Below are 14,499 nucleotides of genomic sequence, written 5' to 3'. Positions count from 1 at the left end.
TAGTGCTTAGCAGGACAGGAAAATGGTTTAATTCATGCACTTATCAAGAGAACAAACCTGATCATGCCAACTGTTTTTGATCTGGCGGACTCACTTAAAACAAATGGTTCCTTTATAATTAATGTCGGAGTGTCCTCTGGCTTGCTTAATATAAGGAATTTAAATTCATTTATACTCTTACCTTTGATACTTAAGTATAGTTTAACAATGACATTTACTTTCGATACTTAAGTATATTTTAAACCAAATACTTTTAGACTTTTACTCAAGTAGTATTTTCCTGGGTGATTCACTTTTACTCGGGTCATTTTCTATTAAGGTGTCTTACTTATACTCATATGGCAATTGGGTACTTTTTCCACCACAAGCCAAATCTCTGAACTAGAAGTTGATCTTTTCTAGTCCGTAGCTAGGTTTCCATCCAATTGGCAACATATTTTCATGGCAATGTCAACAAGTCCGAATTACAAACAATATTCGCTTTGTCCCACCAGCGACATGTTTATCAAATTGACCTGTTGTGGATAAAATGCTGTGCCGTTATGATGTAGTGCACGTAAAAATACATTTTTTTGCGGTTAAATTCCAATGTGCTAAATTAAAGAAAATGCAAGTTAAATGGGTTTCCATCACATTTCCAACTCTACTGATGATGTGTTATACAGCGAGTGTTCCCACCCTAGTATTGGCACATGCGATCTAGCCAACAGATCGCAGATATGACCTGAGATTATTATGGACAAAAGAGCGGCAGCCAATCATCGATAAAGTCCCCAGAATAAGACCCTCGATATTTATTTGGAAAGGTGCATCAAACTCATCCCTTTGAACTTTCACCCCTCTGAGATTCATCGTCATTTATTTCATCTGTAGCCTAAAAAACTGCACGCTTTGCCCACGAGCCATAGTGAGAGGTCCACACGTCATTGCGTGACTAGAACTTTACTTCGATATGATGGTTATCAGTGGTGGGAAAAGTACCCAATTGTCACTTTTGAGTAAAAGTAAAGACACCTTAATTAACAGAAAACGAAACTCCCAGGTATTGCAAATACCTGCAAATGTAAAAACGAAGGAATTTCAGGTATTTGCTGTGAAGGGGTACTCCAAGTTTAGGAGCCTTAAGTGTCTCTGGACATGCTGTTTGTTTTGAGTTTATAATACTCAACTAAAGGGGCTACGCCATAGTGTCCTTGGAGACAATGAACCTCTCAGGCATTGTTGGTTTAGTAGAAGTTGAGTGACCTTAACCAAGCATCTGGCGAGACACACAGTTTATCAGAGTATCTGTACATCATTAGTCTCGAAGGTAGGTTTAGGTTGAAAGGTCTGCAGAGAATTTTTGTTCAGGTCAATGATTCATATGTCCTTGCTCAGCTCATAAACGGAGATGAGTATCAATACATCAAAATGTATCTTGGTACAAAATGTAAAATACCCTAAATGTACCAAAATATACAAAAATGCATTGCGTTACTGTTATCGTATTACGGTCATTGTAATGAAGGAATTAATAAATGACATTCATTGAGGGGAGATGGGGTTTGTATTTTACCATAAATCCTGCCAGCAGGTAGACTGCTAGGTAATGTGTTTGTATATTACAGCATATCATTAACTTTTTTTTGGTTACTACATGATTTCATGTGTTATTTCATAGTTTTGATGTCTTCACTATTATTCTACAATTTAGAAAATAGTAAAAAAAATAAAGAAAAACCCTTGAATGAGTAGGTGTGTCCAAACTTCTGTCTGGTAATACACAGTATTATACTGGTATTGTGCTGGAGAATGGGAAATTAGGTTGAAAAGTGGTGGAATTGTACTTTAAGGGTAAAAAATGTTGTGAGCAAAATAGTGTTTTTTTAGACAAGTTAAAACTGCATGGAGTAGGCCATTTAAGGAGTTGACCTAATGGTGCCCTCTGTCATCGGCCTCCCCCTTCCTTGAGGAATAAAGAAGCAAAAGAGAGGCTATATACAGTAGAGAGGCTATATACAGTAGCGAGGCTATATACAGTAGCGAGGCAATAACAGTAGCGGGGCTATATACAGTAGCGAGGCAATAACAGTAGCGAGGCAATATACAGTAGCGAGGCTATATACAGTAGCGAGGCAATAACAGTAGCGAGGCAATATACAGTAGCGAGGCAATAACAGTAGCGAGGCAATAACAGTAGCGAGGCAATATACAGTAGCGAGGCTATATACAGTAGCGAGGCAATAACAGTAGCGAGGCAATATACAGTAGCGAGGCAATAACAGTAGCAAGACTATATACAGTAGAGAGGCTATAACAGTAGCGAGGCAATAACAGTAGCAAGGCAATAACAGTAGCGAGGCTATATACATTAGCGAGGCTATATACAGTAGCGAGGCTATATACAGTAGCGAGGCTATATACATGCACCGGTTAGTCGGGCTAATTGAGGTATAGTTAAAGTGACTATGCATATATGACAAACCGAGAGTAGAAGTAGCGTTAAAGAGGGGGTGGCAGGACACAATGCAGATAGTCCGGGTAGCCACTGTGCGGGGGCACCGGTTAGTCGGACTAATTGAGGTAGTATGTGCATGAATGTGTAGTTAAAGTGACTATGCATATTTGGTAGACAGAGAGTAGCAGCAGTGTAAAGAGTGGTTGGGGGACTGCCATTTGATTACCTGATGACGGGCCTCCCGGGTGGAGTCTTATGTCCTGGGAGTAAACGCTTTTGAGAAGCCTTTTGGTCCTAGACTTGGCGCTCCGGTACTGCTTGCCAAGCGGTAGTAGAGAGAACAGTCTATGACTGGGGTGAGTGGGGTCTTTGATTTTTAGGGCCTTCCTCTGACACCGCCTGGTGTAGAGGTCCTGGATGGCAGGCAGTGATGTACTGGGCCATATGCACTACTCTCTGTCGTGCCTTGCGGTCGGACGCCGTACAGTTACCGTACCAGGCAGTGATGCAACCAGTCAGGTACCAGGTAGTGATGCAACCAGTCAGGATGCTCTCGATGTTGCAGCTGTAGAACCTTCTGAGGATCTGAGGCCCAATTTTTTTTTTTGAAGGAATAGGCTTTGTCGCACCCTCTAAGACTGCCTTGGTGTGTTTGGACCATTCTAGTTTGTTGTTGATGTGGACACCAAGGAACTTGAAGCTCTCGACATGCTCCACTGCAGCACCGTCGATGAGAATGGGGGCGTGCTCGGTCCTCCTTTTACTGTAGTCCACAATCATCTCCTTAGTCTTGGTTACATTGAGGGAGAGGTTGTTATTCTGGCACCACCCGACCAGGACTCTGACCTCCTCCCTACAGGCTGTCTCGTCGTTGTCAGTGATCAGGCCTACCGCTGTTGTGTCATCTGCAAACTTTATATTTAATTTAAATTTGTACCCCTTTTTCTCCCCAATTTCGTGGTATCCAATTGTTTTAGTAGCTACTATCTTGTCTCATCGATACAACTCCCGTACGGGCTCGGGAGAGACGAAGGTTGAAAGTCATGCGTCCTCCGATACACAGCCCAACTAAGCTGCACTGCTTCTTAACACAGCGCGCATCCAACCCGGAAGCCAGACCCACCAATGTGTCGGAGGAAACACTGTGCACCCGGAAACCTTGGTTAGCGTGTACTGCGCCCGGCCCGCCACAGAAGTCGCTGGTGCGTGATGAGACAAGGATATACCTACAGAGCCTGGGCGCAAACCCAGGGTCTCTGGTGGCACAGCTGGTGCTGCAGTACAGCGCCCTTAACCACTGTGCCACCCAGGAGGCCCGTCATCTGCAAACTTAATGATGGTGTGGAGTCGTACCTGGCCACGCAGTCGTGGGTGAACAGGGAGTACAGGAGGGCCAATGTGGCAGATGTGTTGCTACCTACCCTCACCACCTGGAGGTGGCTCGTCAAGTCTTTAGCTTAGTGATGAGCTTTGAGTGTACTATGGGGTTGAACGCTGAGCTGTAGTCAATGAATAGCATTCTCATATAGGTGTTCCTTTTGTCCATGTGAGAAAGGGCAGTGTGGAGTGCAATAGAGACTGCATCATCTGTGGATCTGTTTGAGCGGTATGCAAATTGGAGTGGGACTAGGGGTTCTGGAATAATGGTGTAATGTGAGCCATTACCAGCCTTTCAAAGCACTTCATGCTATGGACGTGAGTGCTACGGGTCTGTAGTTATTTAGGCAGGTTGCCTTAGTGTTCTTGGGCGCAGGGACTGTGGTAAATGAGCTGAAAAGGAGACGAGTAGGAAAAATAAAAAAAATATTTAAAATTTAAAATACGTATTTCAAATACATGTGAACAGAAATACTGCCCCTCTCAAACCATGAAATATAGGCAGAGATCATACAGAACTACAGGTCATGTAGACACTACTATCATCACCAGTTATCATGGTCATATCTTTCACCTGATCTTTCACTTTCACCTGGTCAGTCTATGTCATGGAAAGAGCAGGTGTTGTTAATGTTTTGTATACTCGGTGTATGTGTTCAGTTATCATCGGCTTTAGGTAATACTACAAGGTTATTTTTTTTAATTTAAATTTTTACCTTTATTTTACTAGGCAAGTCAGTTAAGAACAACTTCTTATTTTCAATGACGGCCTAGGAACAGTGGGTTATCTGCCTGTTCAGGGGCAGAATGACAGATTTGTACCTTGTCAACTCGGTGATTTGATCTTGCAACCTTTCAGTTACTAGTCAAACGCTCTAACCACTAGGCTACCCTGCCGCCCCAAGGAGTAAGGATTCTAGCGTTATAGCGTTGTGTTTGATTCTGTGAAGAGGCAAAGATTCAGAATAAGGGAATACGAACACAAGGTTATAGCATTCTCAAAGTATTGCCTCGCCTGGTTCACCAACTACTTCTCTGATAGAGTTCAGTGTGTCAAATCGGAGGGTCTGTTGTCCGGACCTCTGGCAGTCACTATGGGGGTGCCAAAGGGTTCAATTCTCGGGCCGACTCTTTTCTCTGTTATACATCAATGATGTCGCTCTTGCTGCTGGTGATTCTCTGATCCACCTCTACGCAGACGACACCATTCTGTATACTTCTGGCCGTTCTTTGGACACTGGGTTAACTAACCTCCAGACGAGCTTCAATGCAATACAACTCTCCTTCTGTGGCCTCCAACTACTCTTAAATGCAAGTAGAACTAAATGCATGCTCTTCAACCGATCGCTGTCGGCAGCTGCCCGCCCATCCAGCATCACTACTCTGTACGGTTCTGACTTAGAATATGTGGACAACTACAAATACCTAGTTGTCTGGTTAGACTGTAAACTCCTTCCAGACTCACATTAAGCATCTCCAATCCAAAATTAAATCTAGAATCTGCTTCCTATTTCACAACAAAGCATCCTTCACTCATGCTGCCGTAAATACCCTCGTAAAACTGACTATCCTACTGATCCTCGACTTTGGCGATATCATTTGCAAAATAACCCCCTACACTCTACTCAACAATTTGGATGCAGTCTATCACAGTGCCACCAGTTCTGTCACCAAAGCCCCAAATACTACCCACCACTGTGACCTGTACTCTCTCTTTGGCTGGCCCTCGCTTCAAACTCGTCGCCAAACCCACTGGCTCCAGGTCATCTACAAGTCTCTGCTAGGTAAAGCCCCGCCTTATCTCAGCTCACTGGTCACCGTAGCAGCACCCACCCGTAGCACGCGCTCCAGCAGGTATATCTCACTGGTCACCCCCAAAGCCAATTCTTCCTTTGGCTGCCTTCCCTTACAGTTCTCTGCTGCCAATGACTGGAACAAACTGCAAAATACACTGAGGTTGGAGACTCCCTCACTAGCTTTAAGCACCAGCTGTCAGAGAAGCTCACAGATCACTGCACCTGTACATAGCCCATCCAACTACCTCATCACAAAACTGTATTCTTTTATTTATTTATTTATGTATTTATCTTGCTCCTTTGCACCCCGGTATCTCTACTTGCACATTCATCTTCTGCACATCTACCATTCCAGTGTTTAATTGCTATATTGTAATTACTTCGCCACCATGGCCTATTTATTGCCTTTACTTCCCTTATCTCACCTCATTTGCACATACTGTATATAGACTCTTTCTACTGTATTATTGACTGTATGTTTGTTTATTTCATGTGTAACTCTGTTGTTGTATGTGTCAAACTGCTTTGCTTTATCTTGGCCAGGTCGCAGTTGCAATGAATTGGAATTTGTGAGGAGGCAAAGATTCAACATTTGGGACAAAGGAATCTGGCTTCAATCAGAGTTTCTAACTTCAGTCTACCCTGCTCTCTTACAGGAAGGTCATGCCAAAGGCCTTTGCAGGAAAATGAAACCCATCTTTTTCAATTGAGCCAAGTAAAAGGTGAGTGGTGTGCCACTCCCCCTTCTACAGCAGGATTTCTATTAGGTTTATGGCTAGAGGTTACACATGCACACACAGGCACAGGTAAGTGTGCAGCCTGAAGTGGACATGGAATGGGGGGCTACTCTGTTTGCTGTGTATCTGTGTGTGGAATGTTGTATACGTGACAAGACACAGAGCTTTAAAAGCGAGACTCTCTCTCCTCATCCTCCCCCAAGAACACTGAGGAATGTGTGCAAATGTGTCTCAGCAAAAAGGACCTGCACCAACACCCCCCATGGACTGTACCATGGACAGTACTGCACTCTAGCCAGCCAGCACATCAGTTTAGGCTTCTGTAACAGGGTTGGTTATCTTTCCACTTGCCTCTAAAGAAAGGTGTATTTAATGTACGATCATTCTTGTTGGTTGGTTCAACTCTGATGACAATAAGGCGTGTTGTGATTGGCCCCGCTTGCAGATAGGGGGAGATCGCGAACGTCAGGTCTTCCCAGTATGAAAATGTGATGCAAGGGGTAGGTCACGTTCTGAATAATGTTTTCTATTTTACAATGTGCACAAGTTTGCTGTACATGACTGATTTATACATGTGTGTGCAAATGGTACCTGTTATGGATTGAGGGGCTTTCTGGGATGTGCTTTGGCATATGATTGCTGTAAATAAGTGTGTTAGCTAGCGCACACTGACGTAATGGTCACATAAGCCCACTGCTAACACGTGTAATGTCTTGATGCTACAGATTTTGCCATTGACAGCCATCAATACAGTTAAGCCCTGCACAACTAACGTGCTGTTTCCTATTTAAGAACAGGTATTTACACATGTTATATTTTGTATTGTATTTTTGTATTTTGTTCGCCCAGTCTGAAAATGTGATGCAAGGGATTTTGCCACCGACAGCCATCGTTACCGTTAAGCCCTGCACAACTAGCGTGCTGTTTCCTATTTAACAACAGCAACAGAAATAAATGATGCTCAACTGGGACCACTGGCTGATGTGATTTACTTGGACAAAACACAACACTAGTAGAGTACGATTTACATCTGTTACACTTCTCTCTTGATTTCTTCTGGCTGGGGCTGAGTAAGCCAAAGTTGAGTTGACCAACGCATTCTATACCAGCATCCTTTAAAAAAAGTAGACTCTCTAAAAATACCTGAAAGCAGTATAAGGGAGAAGAGGAAGAAGTTAACTGTTTCAGAAGGCTCTCTTTTAGTGGGTGAAAGGCTGTGAGCTTGATGTGGCAGTGCCTATAGGTAGAATTACCTGTGTGCCACTGTATCATCATTCGTTTCCTAGCACATATGTATTGTGCCCTGGGGGAGTAGTGTGTCATACAGGTAGAGCAGCAGTTGCTATTTACGAATTAAGACAACATTGACTGCTTTGTTCTTGTGCCAGAGAAGGGAATTACACATAACCTTGACCGCAATGTCCCCCGATTCCCCCTTCTATCCACGGACTCGGGACCAGTGTTTAACAATGTCAAATTAACAGGATTTATCTGTTACTGCTCTGTCATTCCTTAATTGCCTGCGCAACAAATTGAAAAATGGTGCTGGGAGAGAAGGCAGATGTTTAACGTGCCCCCAACTGATTTGTGTTTTTTTTGTTCGTTTATCTGCGTTGTTTGTAACTTGTTTTTTTACACAATGTTGCCGCCTACCGTCTCTTATGACCGAAAATAACTTCTAGACATCAGGACTGCGATTACTCACCACGGACTAGCAGAATCCTTTTTCTTCTTTCACAACTCTGACGAGCCCGAGGTGGAGGATATATGGCTCTCTAGGGAACAGGCCGTGACCGCAGTGATCTGCGTGATGGGGAGGCAGAGAAAGAGAGGCCAGAGGGCAGGCTGCCTTCTGAGGAGTAGGAGGCGGTTGGAGAAAAAAAAACACTCCCCTCAATTCAGCTCGCAAACATGCAATATTTGGACAATAAAATAGTCAAGTTATTGGGAAGATTAAACTACCAACGGGACATTCAAAACTAACATCTTATGCTTCACGGAGTCATGGCTGAATGACGACAATATCAACATACAGCTGGCTGGTTATACGATGTACCGGCAGGATAGAACAGCGGCGTCTGGTAAGAGAAGTGGCGGCAGTCTATGTATTTTTGTAAACAACAGGTGATGCACCATATCTAAGAAATTCTTGAGCCATTGCTCGCCTGAGGTAGAGTTCCTCATGATAAGCTGCAGACCACATTACCTACAGAGAGAGTTTTTGTCTATATTCTTTGTAGCTGTTTACATACCACCACAGTCAGAGGCTGGCAACAAGATAACATTGAATGAACTGTATTCCGCTACAAGCAAATAAGAAAACGCTCAACCAGAGGCAGTGCTCCTAGTAGGTGGGGACTTTAATGCAGGGAAACTTAAATCCATTTTACCAAATTTCTATAAACATGTTAAATGTACAACCAGAGGGAAAATAACACTGGACCACCTATACTCCACACACAGAGATCCATACATAGCTCTCCCTCACCCTCCATTTGGCAAATCTAACCATTATTCTATCCTCCTGATTCCTGCTTACAAGGAAAAATTAAAGCAGGAAGCACCAGTGACTAAATCAATAACAAAGTGGTCAGATTAAGCAGATGCTAAGCTACAGGACTGTTTTGCTAGCACAGACTGGAATATGTTCCTGGGATTCCTCCAATGGCATTGAGGAGTACACCACATCTGTCATTGGCTTCATCAATAAGTGCATCAATGATGTCGTCCCCACAGTGACCGTACATACTGGACATACCCCAACCAGAAACCATAGATTACAGGCAGCATCCGCACTGAGCTAAAGGCTAGAGCTGCCTCTTTCAAGGAGCGGGACTCTAACCCGGAAGCTTATAAGAAATCCACTATGCCCTCCGACGAACCATCAAACAGGCAAAGCATCAATACAGGACTAAGATTGACGCTCTCATCAGCTCTGACGCTCGTCAGATGTGGCAGGGCCTGCAAACCATTATATAATACAAAGGGAAGCACAGCCGAGAGCTGCCCTGTGACACGAGCCTACCGGACGAGCTAAACTACTATGCTCGCTTCGAGGCAAATAACACTGAAACATGCATGAGAGCACCAGCTGTACCGGAAGACTGTGTGATCACATTCTCCACAGCCGATGTGAGTAAGACCTTGAGACAGGTCAACATTCACAAGGCTGCGGGGCCAGACAGATTACCAGGATGTGTACTGCAAGCATGCACTGACCAACTAGCAAGTGTCTTCACTTATTTTCCACCTCACCCTGTCCGAGTTTGTAATACCTACATTTTTTAAGCAGACCACCATAGTGCCTGTGCCCAAGAACACTAAGGTAACCTGCCTAAATGACTACAGACCTGTAGCACTCACATCCGTAGCCATGAAGTGCTTTGAAAGGCTGGTAATGGCTCACGTCAACACCATTATCCCAGAAACCCTAGACCCACTCCAATTTGCATACCGCCCCAACAGATCCACAGACGATGCAGTCTCTGCACTCCACACTGCCCTCTCCCACTTGGACAAAAGGAACACCTATGTGAGAATGCTATTTATTGACTACAGCTCAGCGTTCAACACCATAGTACTAAACTCTTCCCTCTGCAACTGGATCCTGGACTTCCTGTGAGCTGCCCCCAGGTGGTAAGGGTAGGTAACAACACATCCGCCATGCTGATCCTCAGTACAGGGGCCCTTCAGGGCCGTGTGCTGAGCCCCTTCCTGGCTTAAATAGCCCAACTAAAACCTAAACAAGAAACAGGTGTAACCAATAAGACAAAACCAGCAGAAAAGGGAAAAGGGATCGGTGGCAGCTAGTAGACTGGTGACGACGACCGCCGAGCTCTGCCCGAACAGGAAGAGGAGCCACCTTTGGTGGGAGTCGTGACAGTACTTTAAATGGGAGATTTGTTTTTTTGGCTTTCCTTTAACTCACACATGTTGACAGCACTCCAACAAATGCTAGGTTAAAAACAACCCAGCACTGGTTACATAGTGGACAGAACACACGTTGGGTTATTTTACCCAGCCAGTAATTCAAAACATCCAAATTCATATTAGAGCTTATGCATAAAGTTATGAGCCCAAGCCCCGGGAGGGAAAAAAACCTTGAATTAAAATGATGATTGTGCCGTTATACAATACATAGCCTACCGCACGTCATGCATTGCAGAAAAACATAAAACTGATTTAAGATATCTGTGGTGCATAATTGGTCTAGCCTATAACTCCAAATGGTAAACAAATTTGACTAATCGAGTTGAATGTAGACTGTATTATTATGCATACTGGATGGACGGGTTACCTTATGCTACACTTCAAAATGTACATTCATGAGTGGGAGAGAATGTATATCCCTAGGCAAGGCTGTTGACTCATTGGTTGTGCAGAGCAGGTTACAGTTAGCCTAAAAAATATTGAATTTGTATTTGATTTTTAATGGCCTAGTAAATAGAAAATCCTTGAATTCTTGATCGCGCAGACAGGCTGTCAACAGTTTAGTGCACTATAACTTGTTGCCAAAACATGTTACTATTGATGTTCCCGAACAGATTTCACTTGGTTTCCCAAATTAAGCACTGGGTAGCTGCAGGAACAAGGTTTGAGAGCCCATGGTATACAGAGTTTGGGCAGAATATCCAACAGATGACAAGACTTTTTTTCCCCCTGCCCCTGTTCCTGCCCATTTTGATAATGGGTCATTCTAAATGGTAAATACAAGATAAAATGAGAATAGTCTGATGGGTGAAAATATGATCAGTTGTGTAGCCTGCAGCCTGAGGCAAGGAACTCAAGCTTTTTTTTGCTACTCTTTCAAATCATCAATAGCCTATAGTCGCACCATGCAACTAAAGTTGCCAAATAACTGTAAATCTAGCCTATAGGGCCTTTTGAAAATGATCACTTTTAAGGCTCCACAGAGCCACTTCATATGCACACTTGATGTGTTAACTCTCGCAAGGCTGCCGGCCCAGATGGCATCCCTAGCCGTGTCCTCAGAGCGTACGCAGACCAGCTGGCTGGTGGGTTAACGGACATATTCAATCTCTCCTATCCCAGTCTGTCCCACTGCATAAAAAGTGTTGTTTTAAAGCCACAAGCCATCAAATATGTGGAAGAAGGCGTTGGTCAGATGAAACCAAAATTACTCTTTGGCAACAATTTATGTTTGGCGTGTCCTTACATGCTTCAAGATGGCCACCATTGTTCCTGTACCCAAGAATACAAAGGTAACTGAACTAAATGACTATCGCCCCGTAGGACTCACCTCTGTCATCATGAAGTGCTTTGAGACTAGTCAAGGATCATATCACCTCCCCCTCCACCTTACCTGTCACCCTAGACCCACATCAATTTGCTTACAGCCTTATCTTGTTGGGCAGGTACATTTGGAAAGGTGAATATATTACCAAAATTCTTGTGCCTTTTTCAAACCTTGCCCTTTCACATTCCCAACGTTTTTTTTTCAAACAACTTAATAGGAAGGTCTTCATTTCTACGGAAAGGAAAAAAAAACCAGAACTCACAACTTTATACAAACCATACTCATAAGGAGGGCTTACTCTACCTGACTTCCAAGTGTATTACTGGGCATCTCAGTTATAGGCTGTGTGAGTATGGCAAAATACAACGAGTTCACCCTCTTGGAGACAGACAGAGGAAGAGTGTCTTTCCCCTGTTTCATTAGCATCTATACCTTGTATTAGCCCACCTAAAGCTTTGCTAGGTCTCACAAACCACCCTTTCATTAAAAACACTTTAAATATATTGATTTATTGACTTTTCTATAATAACCCCATCTTACCCAAAGCCCTGAGAGTGTATTACAGTTTATTTTCTTGGTTCAACAAAGGAATTATAACATTTGGTAATCTCGATAGAGAACTATCCTTTCAACAACTGGCATCTCATTTTCAGTTACCTCAATTTCTTCAAGTACCAACAGGTTAGGCATTATATTGCCACTCAACAGGGAGGTAGGATTCAGCCCACGAGTAAATCTACAACTGATTAACTGTGGCTGGAGAGAAAAGAGGTACAAATTTTAATTTCTTATGTATTCTAGTCTTCAAGCTCTGAAGGCTTGCATGAAGTGGCAGGATGACCGTGGTCTCATTTTTGAGGATGAGAATGGCAAAAGTTCTTTTTAGATGGTCAGCGTCTTTCCTTTAACACAAGGCACAAGTTGATGCAATTCAACATTTTTTTTACATAGGGTCTACTTTACACCAGAGAGACTGTATAAGATCAATTCTAAATATTTAAAATCTTGCCCAAGGCGTGAAACTGGCGTGGGCACACTTATGCATTTGTTTATGTCTTGCCCTGAACTAGGCAATTATTGGGAAGACCTTATTCAGAACTTATCACAGGTCATGAATGTGACTTTACCACTAGATCCATAATTTTCTTGAAGATAACTCCGTTCTACCAGTTAATATTGGTTGCAGCCAATAAATGCACAGCTTTTATATGGAAGATTGACACTCTGCCAAACATGCAGATGTGGCTAAAGAACTAACTTCCTATTCCATCTGAAAAACAATGTACAATTTACGTAATAAACCCTTTGTATTTACTGATGTCTGGGGTGACTTTCAGTAGTTTCTAGAGTTACCTTAGCTGCCTCATGATTATTTTCTTCATTAATGTATTTTTTTGTTGTTTTTGAGTTGAATAATTAATAATAATTTATTTTCTATCTTTGGATGTGAAGGTCATTCTGTTTCATTTGTTTGTTGTTAATCATTGAAGCTAATACTGGGTAAGGGGAGGGAGGGGGGTGTTCATGGGTTGGGGAGGGTTTTGCACGATGTGCTCCCATGTAGCCTGCTGTTTTGTGTAGGTGGGGGCAATAACGTGGCATTACCTGTGTCATATTTTTCTGATGATTGTTCAATTGTAAAAAATGCAAATAAATATATTGTAATAAAAACAAAGTATGACTTCATCAACTGCTCATGCATAGTCCAATGTTGGGGTAGTTACCACTTTGTTAGATTATTTAAATAACAATGTTATTACTTTTATATAAAAATATGTTGTGTGTAAAAACATTGACGGAAAAATTACATTTGCAATGCACAAACTTAACATGATGAACAGGAATTACATTTACTCTCACAGGAGGTGGAGAGGAAGTGAAAGGCACTTGCACGCTTACGTTACAGCCGCCAGAAACAAACACAGAGCAGACGAAGCCAACAAGCTTGTTAACTGCCAGCAGTATACCACCCTGCATCCCACTGCTGGCTTGCTTCTGAAACTAAGCAGGTTTGGTCCTGGTCAGTCCCTGGATGGGAGACCAGATGCTGCTGGAAGTGGTGTTGGAGGGCCAGTAGGAGGTGTCTAGTAAGAGGCACCCATTCCTCTGGTCTAAAACGATATCCCAGGGCTGTGATTGGGGACATTGCCATGTTTAGGGTGCTGTCTTTTGGATGGGAAGTTAAGAGTGTCCTGAATCTCTGTGGTCACTAAAGATCCCACGACACTTATTGTAAGAGTAAGGGTGTTAAAACCATTGTCCTGGCTTAATTCCCAATCTGGCCTTCATGGTCACCTAATCATCCCTAGTTTTTACAATTGTCTCATACATCCCCCTCCTCTCCCCTGTAACTATTCCCCAGGTTGTTGTTGTAAATGAGAATGTGTTCTCAGTCAATTTACCTGGTAAAATAAGGGTAAAATAAATAAATAAACATATTTGCAAATAAACTGTCCTTGTAGCAGGGACAACAGAAACCAACATAATTCTTGGTTCTTGGATCTGAATCAACTCGACCCCAAAAGAGAAAAGAAGCGAGAAAAAAAGACTGCTCATGATCAAACCAGATAAACGTCGGAATTGAAATCACCACTGTTCTTATGGACAGGTAGGTAAGTGTTGGATTGCGTTTTTAGCCTGCTAGCTACGTAAACTGCTAATTTAGTGTGTTCAGTGTTCAAGCTAGTTAACCCGGCTACTTAGCTAGCTAGCTAACATCTGTATTCTGACTGTTTCGCAATGGAATCTAATGATAGCATCATGTGCTACACTATATAAACCCCACAAGATACCCAATGCCTTTATTTCAACTAGCTAATGTTAGCTAGCTAGCTAAAGCTAGATATTCAGATTGTTGACATGGATAACATTAGTGTGTTTGGTTTGTAGATGACA

Source organism: Oncorhynchus masou, chromosome 22, assembly GCF_036934945.1.
Source record: "Oncorhynchus masou masou isolate Uvic2021 chromosome 22, UVic_Omas_1.1, whole genome shotgun sequence".
In the NCBI taxonomy this organism is placed as follows: domain Eukaryota; kingdom Metazoa; phylum Chordata; class Actinopteri; order Salmoniformes; family Salmonidae; genus Oncorhynchus; species Oncorhynchus masou.
The sequence above is the reverse complement of the archived record's forward strand: the minus strand, read 5'-3'. Positions refer to the sequence as shown.